Source organism: Schistocerca cancellata, chromosome 11 (genome assembly GCF_023864275.1).
Source record: "Schistocerca cancellata isolate TAMUIC-IGC-003103 chromosome 11, iqSchCanc2.1, whole genome shotgun sequence".
NCBI classification, from domain to species: Eukaryota; Metazoa; Arthropoda; class Insecta; order Orthoptera; family Acrididae; genus Schistocerca; species Schistocerca cancellata.
The window spans coordinates 56,716,512-56,731,890 of NC_064636.1; the positions used below are offsets into that span (position 1 = coordinate 56,716,512).

General features: G+C 38.6%; 1 long non-coding RNA gene across 1 annotated transcript; it reads left to right on the forward strand.

The window, feature by feature from the left end:
- Window positions 1-1,175: 1,175 nt before the first annotated feature.
- Window positions 1,176-15,119, forward strand: LOC126108548 (uncharacterized). The gene is made up of 3 exons (XR_007523547.1): window positions 1,176-1,367; window positions 5,084-5,227; window positions 13,206-15,119. It is a non-coding gene; the product is annotated as an uncharacterized LOC126108548 (long non-coding RNA).
- Window positions 15,120-15,379: the final 260 nt, after the last annotated feature.

The window sequence follows — 15,379 nt, forward strand, 5'->3', positions numbered from 1 at the left end:
ATGATCAAGCAAGAGTTTGTAGGGTTTTATGCTGTTGTGGACAAGCATAGCCAAGGTTTACTGTCATACAAGAGAAACAACTTTTGCTACATCTACATCTGTACTGTGCAAACCAATGTGAAATGCGTGGCAAGAGGATACATAAGGATCTGCTAATACATTTGAGTACGGAGCACGGGTAGAATGTGTGTGCTGTAACTAGTCTAATCCTGCCATTGCCACTATGGGAGTAGTGTGTAGAGTAGGGATTCCCAAAGTGGTCGACATATGGGTTTCCTATGGGTCGACATAAACGAAAACTGATTTTGGGGGTCAACGAGGTCTAAAAATCGACCCCTGTTAAATTAACACAAGTTCTTATTTAAAACTTTCAAGATAGGTAGGTACTGTATTGTTTATGTTGTGTTAACTGTACTGAGAATAATTAATATTTTTGTAGGAAATAGCATTGTTGTAGTAATGTAAAGTCTCAAGTTCGTACAAGATGAAAAACTCGGCAGGTCTGAGTGGACAAGTTTGTGCAAGATAATGAGTTCGAGCGTACGTCTTTCAGGCGCGTTTTGACTTGCTCTCTATTTGACGCATACACGATTTAACACGAACGAATTCATGATTGAGTCCAAACATGTTTCTGATATTTTACTATTTAACGAGCTTGCACTTAGGTTGAAACTTCATTTGGGTTTTGAAATTCGTTGGAGCTTGAACGATAATAACTCATATAAGTACTCATTTATTTCAAGATATTACAAAGTTTTTACATAGCTAAATTAAGTGAAGTAAAGTGACTGAAAAATTGGTAAACACAACATACAACATATTTTAAATAGGTAGGTATAAGAGTATTTGTAAAAGTTACTTACACTTAAGTTGTTAAGTAGGTAGGTACCTAAACTTTGAAGTGTTAAGTTTACTTTGGTTTTCGTTCTTATGCTGATAGGTACCTACTTACCTAATATGAATTTTCTAGACCTAATTACCTACTATAGTTACTTACCTAATATAGGTATCCAAGTTTATCAATGAGTAAGTCAGTAATACCTAACAAGAATCCATTACCTGGGTGTGATAAAAATAAGATAGTGTTCAAATTTAACAGTTTATTATTGATTTTTATTTAGGTAGTTTTTTATTTGCAGGATTACTGAGAGTTTTATGATGACGGACACAAAAAAAAAAAAAAAAAAAAAAAAAAAAAAAAAAAAGCAGACAATACAGTTTGGACAACTTGAAGTTCGGATTTATTGCATCTCCATCAAATCAACACTTGCCGATGTGTCGCATATGTGAAAAAGTATTCAGTAACGATGCCATGAAGCCTTCAAAAATGGATGACCACTTATCAAGAATACATGCTGACAAGAAAAGTAAGCTTTTGTCATTTTTTCAAACACTTAAAGAAAAACTAGACAAAAGGCCATCCATAAGATAGATGTTTGCGTCATCATCTATTAAAGACGATGATGGTTTACGAGTGTCCTATAATATATCTTTACTAATAGCGAAGTCGGGGAAACCCCACACAATTGAAGAGCAGCTTATCTTACCAGTCATTGCGGAGGTCCTTAACAATGTATTGCACAAACCGGCACATGATATTTTAAAGAGAATACCTTTGAGCAATAACACCGTTCAGAGACGCATAGACGAGATGGGACACGATGTGGAAAACATTTTATGCAAGTTCTTACAGACCAACAGATTCTCTCTCCAGTTGGACGAGTCTACGTTACCCGGCAATGAAGCTCTGTTGTTAGGATGTGTTCGATTTAACAAAGATGAAAATATGTGCCAAGAACTGCTTTTTGCTACGTATTTAGAGACTGATACCAGAGGAGAATCGATTTTTCAGGCCGTGGAACATTTTTTTACTGACAAAGCTATTCCATGGAAGAACATTGTTTGTTGCGACTGATGGTGCCCCGTCTATGGTTGGTCGTCATTGTGGTTTTATAGCTCACTTAAAGGACAACTGCCTGACGTACTGGTCATTCACTGCGCGATTCACAGGCAGCATTTAGTAGCAAAAAAGCTGAGTCCTAGATTGCGTAAGTCTTTACAATATGTAATAAATGCTATCAACAAGATTCGAAGCAATTCTTTGAACTCTTGGTTACTTGCTCAGCTATGTGAGGAAAACGACGAAGTCTTTACTCGATTACTTATGCACACTGAAGTTCGCTGGCTATCAAGAGGCTCTTGCTTAGAAAGATTTTCAGCCATTTTTGAATCTGCGTTGGAGTTTTTACAAGAAAAAGATCCGAATTTGAAAGAAAATTTGAACAGTGGTAAAACAGATATTTATTAATTGACTGATATCTTTGGAATGTTCAACAAAGTTAATTTGCAACTGCAGGGTGACGATCTTAACTTGATTAAAACAAAATCAATAATTTCGGCCTTTGTGGGTAAACTAATCCTTTATAAACAAAATTTAGGCAAAAAAGAATATTCGCAGTTTCCGCATTTGTCAAAATTACCAGAAATGCTTCAAGATGATGACATTTTATTACATGTCACTCACTTGGACGCATCACACAAGGATTTTATGGAGAGGTTTGAGGATCTTTTAAATTTACAAATTCCTCAATGGATAATAAATCCGTACAATACCAGAGCCACAGAAGAAGCCAATGTGATAATACAAGAAGAGTTGATTACCATCAGCACAGACAAAAGAGTTTAAGCAGAAGTTCAACCAAGGCTATCAGAAGCTCTGGTTGCAACGCAACATTGAAACACAGTATCCTACATTGTGGAACATTGCTGAAAAATACCTTATCGCTTTTCCATCATGATACCTAGTTGAAAAAAGCTTCAGTGTGGTAACAAACATTTTGACGAAACAAAGAAACTGTTTGAAAATCAACGAATGTGGATATTTAAGGCTGCAACTCACCAATATTGAACCGGATGTAGCTAAATTGGTCGATAGTCACCAGGTTCATCCATCACACTGAATGTTTTATTTTCTCTCTGTGAATTAATACTTTTTTAAATATAATTTCCTGCCTACTTAAGATTCTTTAACTACTTAATTTGTAATAATTATTATAAATTAAACTTGATATTTACTGAATTGTATGTCTTTTTATTTTGTTAAATTTTGATGAGAAAATTTAGTCAACTTTACTCACTTAATCAAGTGCAAAGTTTTCTAGTTGGTACCTTAGTACCTAGGTATTTTGTATCAATAGGAAAAAACTAAAGACAGGCCCCCTTATTCATAATAGTCAGCTAACTTAAAGCATTGTTAATTCTCACTCTGTATTCTTCTATTGACCTAAGTCTGAATGAAAAATAACACTCTGTAGCAGCTGTTTTAAGTTAGCGGACCATTATGAATAATGGGGTTGATCTTAAAAGTAGGTAATTTGGCCATGGGGGTCTGAGGTAACAGTTCATTTTGGAAAAGGGATCACTTGTCCAAAATAGTTTGGGGATCCCTGGTGTAGAGGGTTGTATATATTCCTCACATCATGTTAGTCCTTCAAACTTTGTAAGTTGTCATTATGTGAGTTTGTGACAGTTCTTTTTGCCAACTTGTTTTTTTGGAACCGTCTCCGTTTCGCTCTTCTGTGTGACAAAGAGAAACTTTCATGATTCATTTTGCACTTCTTTGTGTACATTCACTGTTCCTTGTTAATCCTATGTGAGACAGGTCCCACACACTTGAGCAATATTGTTGAATGGGTCACCCAAGTGTTTTGTAAGTGTCTCCCTTGTAGACAGGTGCATTTTCCTGGTGTCCTACTAACGCTAGAAGTAGAAAGATAAAGAGGAGGTCTACCCTGTATTAAAGTGTGTCGGCAGAACAACATAATGTTGTCAAACACTCCATGAAAGTTGTGTATGAGGCATGTCCAGAAAGTAAGTTCTGTTTTGAAAAAAGAAAAAAAAAAACTTTCAACCAAAATTTATTTTACAAGAAAGACCATTTCTTACACTATTTTCCTGTGTAATTGCCATTATTGTTCAGACATTCGTCACAGCAGGAAACCAACTTCTCTGTACCCTCTCCGTAGAAAGATGCCGCCAGTGAAGGCTCATTGCTGAACACCGTTTTGTGAGTTGTTTTCTACTTGTTGAGTTCCTTGCAATATAATACTGAGAACCATTGAGAGAACTTCATTGCACAATTCAAAACAAAATGCATGGAATACTCAGTCAAGGCATTGTGTTTCCTCATGGCAGTGGGCATCCATGTTCTGCTGTTTGGTTAGGAACAGTCCAGTCACCTACTGCACAGCTCCAATCTCGCCCCTTCTGACTACCACTTGTCCTTGAACTTGAAGAGTGATTTTAGAGAAAGGTGCTTTGACAGCAATGTCAGTGCAAAAATCTGTATTCAACAGTGGCTGTCTCACTGGGGGCATCTTTCTGTGAAGAGGGCATAGAAAAGGTGGTTTTCTGCTATGACAAATTTCTGAACAATGGTGGCCACTGTGTAGACCGACAGTTTAAAAATGCTCCTTCCTGTAAAAATAAATTTTGTTTTGAGAAAAGTCTTGTGAGATTTTCCCAAATGGTGCATAACTTTCCAGACGTGCCTCATGCTTTGTCTGAGACACAAAACTGACATTGTGCAATACTGACGAAAAGATTGAACGATCTCTCTTTTTGAATCTACAGCTCAAGAATATTTTATAGTGAATATCTTTGCCAGTACACCTCTCTCTCTCTCTCTCTCTCTCTCTCTCTCTCTCTCTCTCTTTTTCTCTCTTTGCTAGACTGCAGCATGCAATGCTTACTGCAAAAGAACAGAAAATCCTTTTAGAGGGAAATTGTAATTGCTTTCACTATTGAAACTATTAAGTAATTATTTTGTTTGAGAAAATCTGTGAACTTTTGCAATATTTCTTAATTAAATAACAAAAACCAGCCAGTTTTCTAGACATGGCCTTTTTGCAAGTGGTTGGACCTTAATATTTATACCTGTTAATGGTTTGGTTTTAGTTGTTGTTGACAAAATTCCTCTTAGAACTGCAATATTGAGGTCACCCGTGATTTGTATTTGTACTTGCATTAGTGTACGAAAAAATAAGGTCCATTCCTAACAAATTTTTTCTTACATTACTTTCAGTTGGCGTGGGACGTAAGAAGTGGCAGAAAATCGCACTGGACGCAGAGTCTGTAACTACACATCCTTGCATCAGCCTAATGGACTGGTTGGTGCCTGATGTCCAAATGAAAATTTTTAAATCTGGAACTCTACCCACAAATTAATGTAAGTTTTTGTCAAGAATTGTGCAGTTTATGTCTTCAAGTTAACATAACTTCATTTGTCGTGTATAACCTGATTTTTTTAGATTTAGGTGCTTTCCCTAAATTGCTCCAGGTAAATGCCGGTGTGGTTCCTATGAAAATAGCACGACCGGTTTCCTTCCCCTTCCTCACATAATCTGAGCTCCTGCTCCGTCTCTAATGATCTCATTGACGATGGAATTTTAAATTCTAATCTTTCTACCTGTCCAGCCCCTCTGGCCAGAATCTTCTTGTCCTAAGATTTATTTATCGTTTTCTTCATTATGCAGCATTGTCTGGCAATGTGCCTATATTTGTTTCACTTGTAATTGTGTGCCCCCTTGTTGCCTTTTGCTGTGGTTTGCTAGTGGGCATGGTTTGCTCTTGGACATGTTTTGCGTTAGGGTGTTTTTCCTGTGAAGAATGCTGAACTCTGTGGCTCTGTCACAAAAGCTTTGTTTTAATAAAGTCTGAAGTGATTTTTATTCCTAGTCTTTCAATTCCCATTACCATCAGTTTGTATGTTCAGGCAAGCAGGGCAACATCATTGTTCCAAGCCACTCATCAGTGACATCAAATTTAGTATTTATTAATTTATGAGTGATTGACGTGACTTTGTTCACATAATCTTAAACACTTTCGGACAGTCCCAAAATAGGTTCCTCAGTAATGCCAAATACCTATTTAAACATCTTGTGTATGCATGTAATTGATTAGATTTAACAGCAAAGTTACTTTTTATCTTGCCTTGACTTCTTTCTGGTGTTGGTACCACACACACTCCCAGAGTTCATCGTGTTCTAAATATGCTTTTACTGAACTTCCAGCTCATATAATCATCATGTGCAGTGAGTTTCTCAGTATAGAATTGATTTTGATCTGATCTTGATGTCTTCTTGAGTTAAATATGGGAAAATATACTGAGTACCATTGCACATACATGATAGTTATGTTTGCACCAACTTAAAAGACAACACACCAGAGACTTTTCACTGGGATTTTAATCGCCTATTGCAGTGGTAACCAAAAAAGAGTGCAACCATGTTCTAATACTATGAAGGAAATTTTATGCAGATATCTGCAGTAAGAGAAAATCCTTGTTTAACCGTTGAACACAATGATAGGTGAATGTAACTCATGAGATTATACGTAACACACAATGTTACCACACAGTCAGTGAATATTTATATATATTCCATAATTTCATTGGAATTTGACAGCATCTAATGATTCCCATTCAGATAATATCTAACAGTATAATAAAATATGTGACCATGATCCTTGAACCTTGGTATTTGTTCAAAGAACAGATATGATGTAGTATCCATCTTCATTTAAGGAAAATGGTTTGAGAACTATGTGTAAATTATATAGTGCCACATACAATTCTTGTGTCTGGGAAGTTTCATACATTGGGTACTCCGCAATGTGTCTTTGATGGGCATCTGTGAAGGGTGGCCGTGTAGCATTTTAGAGAAATGATTTGTACAAATGATGATGTGTGTGCCATGTGGGTAAGATAGGTGATGGGCTCTCTTGTATTCATATAGGCACAATTATGTACAGGGTTGTTGTTGTTGTTGTTGTTGTTGTTGTTGTGGTCTTCAGTCCTGAGACTGGTTTGATGCAGCTCTCCATGCTACTCTATCCTGTGCAAGCCTCTTTATCTCCCAGTACTTACTGCAACCTACATCCTTTTGAATCTGCTTGGTGTATTCATCTCTTGGTCTCCCTCTATGATTTTTACCCTCCATGCTGCCCTCCAATACTAAATTGGTGATCCCTTGATGCCTCAGAACATGTCCTACCAATCGATCCCTTCTTATAGTCAAGTTGTGCCACAAACTTCTCTTCTCCCCATTCCTATTCAATACCTCCTCATTAGTTATGTGATCTACCCATCTAATCTTCAGCATTCTTCTGTAGCACCACATTTCGATAACTTCTATTCTCCTCTTATCCAAACTATTTATCGTCCACGTTTCACTTCCATACATGGCTCCACTCCATACAAATACTTTCAGGAACGACTTCCTGACACTTAAATCTGTGCTCGATGTTAACAAATTTTTATTCTTCAGAAACGCTTTCCTTGCCATTGCCAGTCTACATTTTATATTCTCTCTACTTCGACCATCGTCAGTTATTTTGCTCCCCAAATAGCAAAACTCCTTTACTACTTTAAGTGTCTCATTTCCTAATCTAATTACCTCAGCATCACCCGACTTAATTCTACTACATTCCATTATCCTCGTTTTGCTATTGTTGATGTTCATCTTATATCCTCCTTTCAAGACACTGTCCATTCCGTTCAACTTCTCTTCCAAGTCCTTTGCTGTCTCTGACAGAATTACAAACCTCAAAGTTTTTATTTCTTCTCCATGGATTTTAATATCTACTCCGAATTTTTCTTTTGTTTCCTTTACTGCTTGCTCAGTATACAGATTGAATAACATTGGGGAGAGGCTACAACCCTGTCTCACTCCCTTCCCAACCACTGCTTCCCTTTCATGTCCCTCGACTCTTATAACTGCCATCTGGTTTCTGTACAAATTATAAATAGCCTTTCGCTCCCTGTATTCCAGTCAACATTGTCAACAGCTTTCTCCAAGTCTACAAATGCTGGAAACGTAGGTTTGCTTTTCCTTGATCTTTCTTCTAAGATAAGCCGTAGGGTTAGTATTGCCTCATGTGTTCCAATATTTCTACGGAATCCAAACTGATCTTCCCCGAGGTCGGCTTCTACCAGTTTTTCCATTCGTCTGTAAAGAATTCGCGTTAGTATTTTGCAGCCGTGACTTATTAAACTGATAGTTCGGTAATTTTCACATCTGTCAACACCTGCTTTCTTTGGGATTGGAATTATTATATTCTTCTTGAAGTCTGAGGGTATTTCGCCTGTCTTATCCATACTTGCTCACCAGATGGTAGAGTTTTGTCAGGACTGGCTCTCCCATGGCTGTCAGTAGTTCTAATGGAATGTTGTCTACTCCCAGGGCCTTGTTTCGCCTTAGGTCTTTCAGCGCTCTGTCAAACTCTTCACGCAGTATCTTATCTCCCATTTTGCCTTCATCTACATCCTCTTCCATTTCCATAATATTGTCCTCAAGTACATCGCCCTTGTATAGACCCTCTATATACTCCTTTCACCTTTCTGCTTTCCCTTCTTTGCTTAGAACTGGGTTTCCATCTGAGCTCTTGATATTCATACAAGTGGTTCTCTTTTCTCCAAAGGTCTCTTCAATTTTCCTGTAGGCAGTATCTATCTTACCCGAAGTGAGATAAGGCTCTACATCCTTACATTTGTCCTCTAGTCATCCCTGCTTAGCTATTTTACACTTCCTGTCGATCTCATTTTTGAGACGTTTGTATTCCTTTTTGCCTGCTTCATTCACTGCATTTTTATATTTTCTCCTTTCATCAATTAAATTCAATATTTCTTCTGTTACCCAAGGATTTCTACTAGCCCTCGTCTTTTTACCTACTTGATCCTCTGCTGCCTTCACTACTTCATCCCTCAAAGCTACCCATTCTTCTTCTACTGTATTTCTTTCCCCCATTCCCGCCATTTGTTCCTTTATGCTCTACCTGAAATTCTCTACAACCTCTGGTTTAGTCAGTTTATCCAGGTCTCATCTCCTTAAATTCCGACCTTTTTGCAGTTTCTTCAGTTTTAATCTACAGTTCATAACCAATAGATTGTGATCAGAGTCCACATCTGCCCCTGGAAATGTCTTACAATTTAAAATCTGGTTCCTAAATCTCTGTCTTAACATTATATAATCTATCTGAAACCTTTTAGTATCTCCAGGGTTCTTCCATGTATACAACCTTCTTTTATGATTCTTGAACCAAGTGTTAGCTATGATTAAGTTATGCTCTGTGCAAAATTCTACCAGGCATTTCTTAGCTGCAATCCATATTCACCTACTACTTTTCCTTCTCTTCCATTTCCTACTGTCCAATTCCAGTTACCCATGACTATTAAATTTCAGTCTCCCTTCACTAACTGTATAATTTCTTTCGTCTCATCATATATTTCATCAAATCAAATCCCTGTCATTTTCAATCAAGATAAAGATTTTATGCTTAACAGACATTTTGATTGATATAGAGGTGCACAGTATGTAATGTCTCTGCTTTAGTGTGTACAAAATATTCAGTGTTATTGATATTGAAATGTGTATCAGATGCCATTGTTCGTGGGCTATGTGCCCGAATACCAATCTGGCATGTAAATACTTTTGAAGTGCAGCTCATGGTGTACATCAGGATTATCTTTATCAGATTCTTGTCTCTACGAGATAGTATTTGGCACTGATAGTGCTAACTGTGATCTATACTGTGCCTAAACTGAGTCAGCAATACCTGCACTGCTTGATGTGACAATTTCTGAACACCTGCCAGTTGTTTGGTGGAATCGAAATGCATTATTAATGAACAGAAAGGATTTGGCAGAGTCTTCTGTAAGAAATGGTTCAATAAGTGGCCTACCTGTATACAGGATGGTCGGGAATTTCCGTTACAAATTTCTAAGACTTGTAGAAGGGAGTGAGTACGTAATAAATGAATAGGAACCTAGGTCTGGAAATGTACAATTTTCATTCTGCAGCCGTTTGAAAACATGTCTGCTAGGTAGGTACACAACAGGGTTGGATGTCAGATGAACTGATATCATTTGACCTCATTCCTACTTTTCTCACTTGAATTGAGCCTTATTCAGGTGCTACAGTGTCAGAGCAACACGGTCGAGTACACGTTTGCAGAATATGACAACACGATCCTTCCGAATGACGAGGCTGACAGTGTCTGACTGTCACATACCCTTATTGGCACGATTACACAAAGACTTTGAGAAAGGGTAAGGAGACGTCTCACCCGCGAACTGGAAGGGAACCTGTCAGTGAGTAAATGAGCAATTTCTTTTACTATTAATGGGTGGAAGTGTAAAACAGGTGATGCATTGGATGACGTTCAATCAATTACTTGCAAAACTCATTGCGTTACCAGCATGTTTTCAAATGGATGTATCATGGAAATGGTACAATTCAGGACATGGGTTCCAGTTCCAAATACTGTTTTTCACTCACCTTTACAAGTCCTGGAAGTTTGTAATGGGATTTTTCTAACACCCTATATAAAGGGTGTTTGGAAATTCCCGTTACCGGATTCTAGGACTTGTAGCGGGGAGTGGGTGCATAATATTTTGAACAGGTACCCATATCCAGTAATGTACAATTTCTGTGCTACAGCTGTTTAGATGCATGTTTGTTATTTAGGTCTGCAGCGTGGTGAGAGGTTCTTACATCGGATTTGTTTATGTCGTGTCTTCTCTCCTACCTCTGTGGCCCGGTTTGAGCCCAATTCGTGTGTTAGAGATGGTATGTAGTAATGGAGGTGGTATGGCAGAAGTTATTCTTCATCAACAACATACCAGGCGGTGCTGGGAGCAGCATCCAATGCCTGCACAATTGCTCATAAACTTGTTGACGAGAATTCAACACGATGCCGTACAGCATCTTCCAATTCGGTTGTGCGACGCCTCGTCGGAGCACTGCGGCCGTGGCTGCTGACAGTGAAGCCATTGTATAATAGTGTAGAGGAGTCAGATGATGTGCTTAACGAGCTTGCTAAAGGCAACGAGCAGCTCTTCGAGTAGCGTGAGCTTTGCCATACAGAGCTTTGTCCTGGTGCAAATGTGTACTCAACCAGGTTGCTCTGATACCCACAGACATGTGAATGAGGCTCGAATCAGCTCAGAGGGGTAGGATACCGTATTTACTCGAATCTAAGCTGCACTTTTTTTCCGGTATTTGTAATCCAAAAAACCGCCGGCAGCTTAGAATCGAGTGCAAAGTTAGTGGAAGTTCCGTAAAATGTTGGTAGGTGCCGCCACAACTAACTTCTGCCATCGAATATATGTAGCGCTACAGAGGCATGCTTTGCAAGCACAAAGATAAATACTGGCGCCAGAACCTCTGCATCAGTAAATAAATTTAAAAAAAAAAAAGTGGAAGACGAGATTTTTTCTCTGCCACGAGTTTCAACCACTGCATTTTCATACCTTATCCAACGAAGTAAATACAAGTTCCGTATTGTTCATCTTCGAATGTAGCAGCCTTTCAATGTACTACGAAAATCCGACTGGCAAGGCTGTTTGGGATGTTTGTCAATAAGGCCAACTCTACATTCTGAATTTTTTCCTAACTGTGACAAAGAGATGGTTGCTAATGGGAACTTTTATGAATTGTGAATCACATGCAGTATTCTCTTCAGCATAAGAATAATATGAATATAAAAATTTTGCCATGTATTCTTTCGTGTTTGCTGCTATCTCATTTAAATCATGTCTGCCTAATAAACTATGAAACTAGAGTGAGACAACAGCAAACGCGGAAGAATATATATACCGTTCCATGTTTATATTCGTATTATTCTTACGCCAAATAGTGATACAGTCAGAAATGAAGCACGACAACTGACTAGATTTTTAAATCTAAGATGACTCTAATTTCTGTGCAGAATGTAATGTACTAAAGAGGTGTCTGCAAAGATTTTCAAACTGCGAAAAATTTTCGCTAAACTCTCCTTCACTTCTTCTATCACACACAGTCTATTATTTGGTTTTTGTTGATTATTATCAAAGAAAGCAGCAGCGTAAGTAACAACAAATAGCAGTCTATTGCCATTGTTTCCTAATGAGACGATTCCTCTTTTCTTTTTTCTTTTTTAAATTGGAAGCGGTGGTAGCGCGCACAAAAGCAAGCCGTGCCACGAGCGGCGACAGGTCGTAAACGAATGCGACAAACAATGCATGACACAGTACAATAATGCATTTTCAGCTTAGAGTTACATAAACACCTATAACAAAGAGAACGGCACTTATCAGATCAAAGAAAAATAAGCAATCAATTCAAACCAGACGAAGCACGTGAAAAAGGAAGGGTACCCATATAAATATGGACAGAGTGCCTGATGCATAACAATGGCTACCTGGTAAAGCTTAACTGCTAAGCTTACGACTCGAACCAAACTACTGTAGCTGTATCGTCATTCATTTGACCTAAATTGCGTCTCATATTACAATGGACCAACTTTGTTTCGATTTGGAGGTGCGGCCTACAACTTTTCTCTCCCCTCGAATTTCGAGTCTGAAATTTCAGGTGTGGCTTAGATTCGGGAAAATTTTTTTCCTCGATTTCGAGTCTCATTTTTCAGGTGCAGCTTAGATTCGAGGGCAGCTTAGATTCGAGTAAATTCAGTAGACATCAAATGACATCAGCTGACTCGATGTAAGCACACCTCCACAAACGCACATTCCCCCCCTGTCTACCCTGTTGCAAACCTACCTAGCAAACACAATTTCAAACAGCTGCAGCACGGAAATGGTACATTTCCAGACCTGGGTTCCTATTCAAAATATTGTGTACTCACTCCCCTCTACAAGTGCTAGAAGTTCGTAACAAGAATTTCCTAACACCCTGTAGAAAGTGGAATCAGATTGTTTGGGAATTTGAAATGTAATCTGGCAGATGGCAATGTGTTGTCACTGCCTCAGCTCATTTGTAGTGCAGTTTGTACACCACAGTTGGGCTTTTGTTTTCACTATAGTGAAAACAGGAGAACTGTGATACAGAATCAGAAACATATGAGGGTGGGCGGTGCGGTGCTGGTACTTACCCAGGATAATGATGCATTAGATTTTTTACGTTAGAATGTTGTATACAGATCATTGTATTGATAACACCAAGTGAAACACCCTTGCAATTTTTTATTAACTCTACTTTTTTAAGGCACTAAAAACAACCCTTTGGGTAAACCCATTTGTAATCTGGACCATTGTGTTATGACAGTCTGATTATTATTGCATGAACATAGGGAGTTGGTATTTCTAATTCTGTGTTGCAAATAAAATTGTCTCATCCTCCATTTTTAAAATCATGTTTCATTTGATCTCACAGGTTCAGAAGTGGCAGCACTGTTTCTTGGTACAACACGAAGTTTCTTCTGTACGTGAAGCTGGTGCATCTTGCAGTCGTCAGAAGTTGTTATAAGGCAAAGATGGGGTACATGACCTACAGGAACCTCTGCACAGCATAGCTCTGTGATAAGTTGCTAAAAAATGTACACTCTGTGCAATTCTAGTTGTGGCCATTCACATCAGAATGGTTCTTAAGCAGGTAAAACAATTGCGATTTTTGAAGAGTTTGCAGACTATTTATCTGAACTTCAGAAATTTCATACGAGGACATGCTAATGTTGGTTCAGCAGAGACAGTAAATGTAGATGACGCGGATATAGGTCTCTACTTTCATGTTATGTTATGGTTTCTGTTGACGCAATAGGTATTTGACAAAAAAATGGTTTCCTGTTGGTTATTGGCACGTTGGCACGATCATGTGCTATTGTAAAAACTGCTATATTGAGACATTTCAGAGTGTGTGTGCAAATGGACAGGCCTGAAGAATTTGTGATACTTATCCCTATGGTTGTAACACCATGCCCATATATTGTGAACAAAATCTTATTATTTAGAAAAGAAGTAGGTTGGAAGCAAATTTTCACAGTAATTCTGCAAGAGATAGCTTTTTGCAGGGGTCTGAATTGCTGTGGTGTGGGCAAAGTAACAAAGGAAAAAATAGGATTGAGTTATTATTTTAAGGCACTGCATTCTGCGCCCTGGCAGCTTTCTTCTGATGTACTCTATTCTGCTGGCCATGTGATGGGGAATGTCACAATTTTGCACTGTGATCCTTACCTGCCAGTGAGAAGTTCCCTCGGCCTTTGACTGTAAACCAACACAGCTACCGTGTCAAAGGTCATAGTCCTTAGATTAACTTTTATCTTAAAATGTAGCTTTGATAGGTTGTTATCTTTCGTACACACATTTTCGTGAAACTCTAAAGCAGATAGTATTTTTGTGTGAATCCTGCGGAATTCACTCTACAGGTCCAGCCTACAAAAGATTATAATCCCACACTCGAGACTTGTCCCGTTGCTCTATTAACCCACCTGTTTTACCTGCACAGGAGTGTAGCTAGTAACAATGTAATTATTATTGGCTGTGGAAAAGCCCTCGGCCTCTGGATTTGGAGGGAATTCCACCTCAACTTTCACTGTAAGCAGCGACAATGTGTGTAATCCAGATAGTACTGCCCCTAGCTCGTTCCCTCGGAAGAAAGAGGCTTACAAAGGAAGATTCTGTATTTCCGACACAGCGTCCTCGATGCCAGGCTCGTAAACCGTCGGTACTGAAACAGGGAGCAACATAATGGAATTGGGGATATCATCCTCGATTGGCTGATAACACAGTTTCAAGTGTTTTTAAGAAACCTGTGGGATTTGTTAAACCTGTAGGTTACTGATTACTGATAAGTGTATCTCTGTATGAACCAGAATGAAAAAAGGCCTTCACAAGCCAGCACTCATGGGTATAAGGAAGAATTCAGAAGGATAGGGTGTGTCCAAACTCCCTGGTTACTCAAGATTCTAAATGCCCTCTGTTAAAATGACAGTGCCACTCTGGTCAGGTGGCCAATACACCCTGACATTGCCAACTGCATTTGTGTAGAAGGATTGGTTATCAGACTTGTATTTGTTAGTTTTCAGATAGCAACATATACATGCAAGGGGCCTTGCATTAAGCCTTCTTTATCCATCTGTACCCCCATTTGAAATAAATGCTACAACATGTTGTTCCGCTCCTGAACAGCACCATTGACTTCCTCAACAAATAGCTCCTCACCTGACAACATTTCATTTATTTTAGTCCCTCCCATTGTTCACCAACTGAGACAGTGTGTGTGTATTCCTTCAACTGTTACTTATGCACTGTATCCATCTTTCGGATATAAAATGAGTTTGCATCCATTATCTCTATGTGTAATTATAATATCCCCCCCCCCTCCCCCCCCCCCAAAAAAAAAAAAAAAAAAAAAAAACATATTGTACCATATGCTGCAGAATGCTCTCGAGACCACATGCATACCTTTTGCCAGCCCATTCTAAGGTGCACAACATGAGGAAACAAAATTTCCATCCTCCAAATTGTGTAACATTACTAACCTCTTTGTTTTACTTGAAGTCCTCGGTGATGCTTAACAATCTGAAGTTTCGTACTCTGAAAATGTGTGCA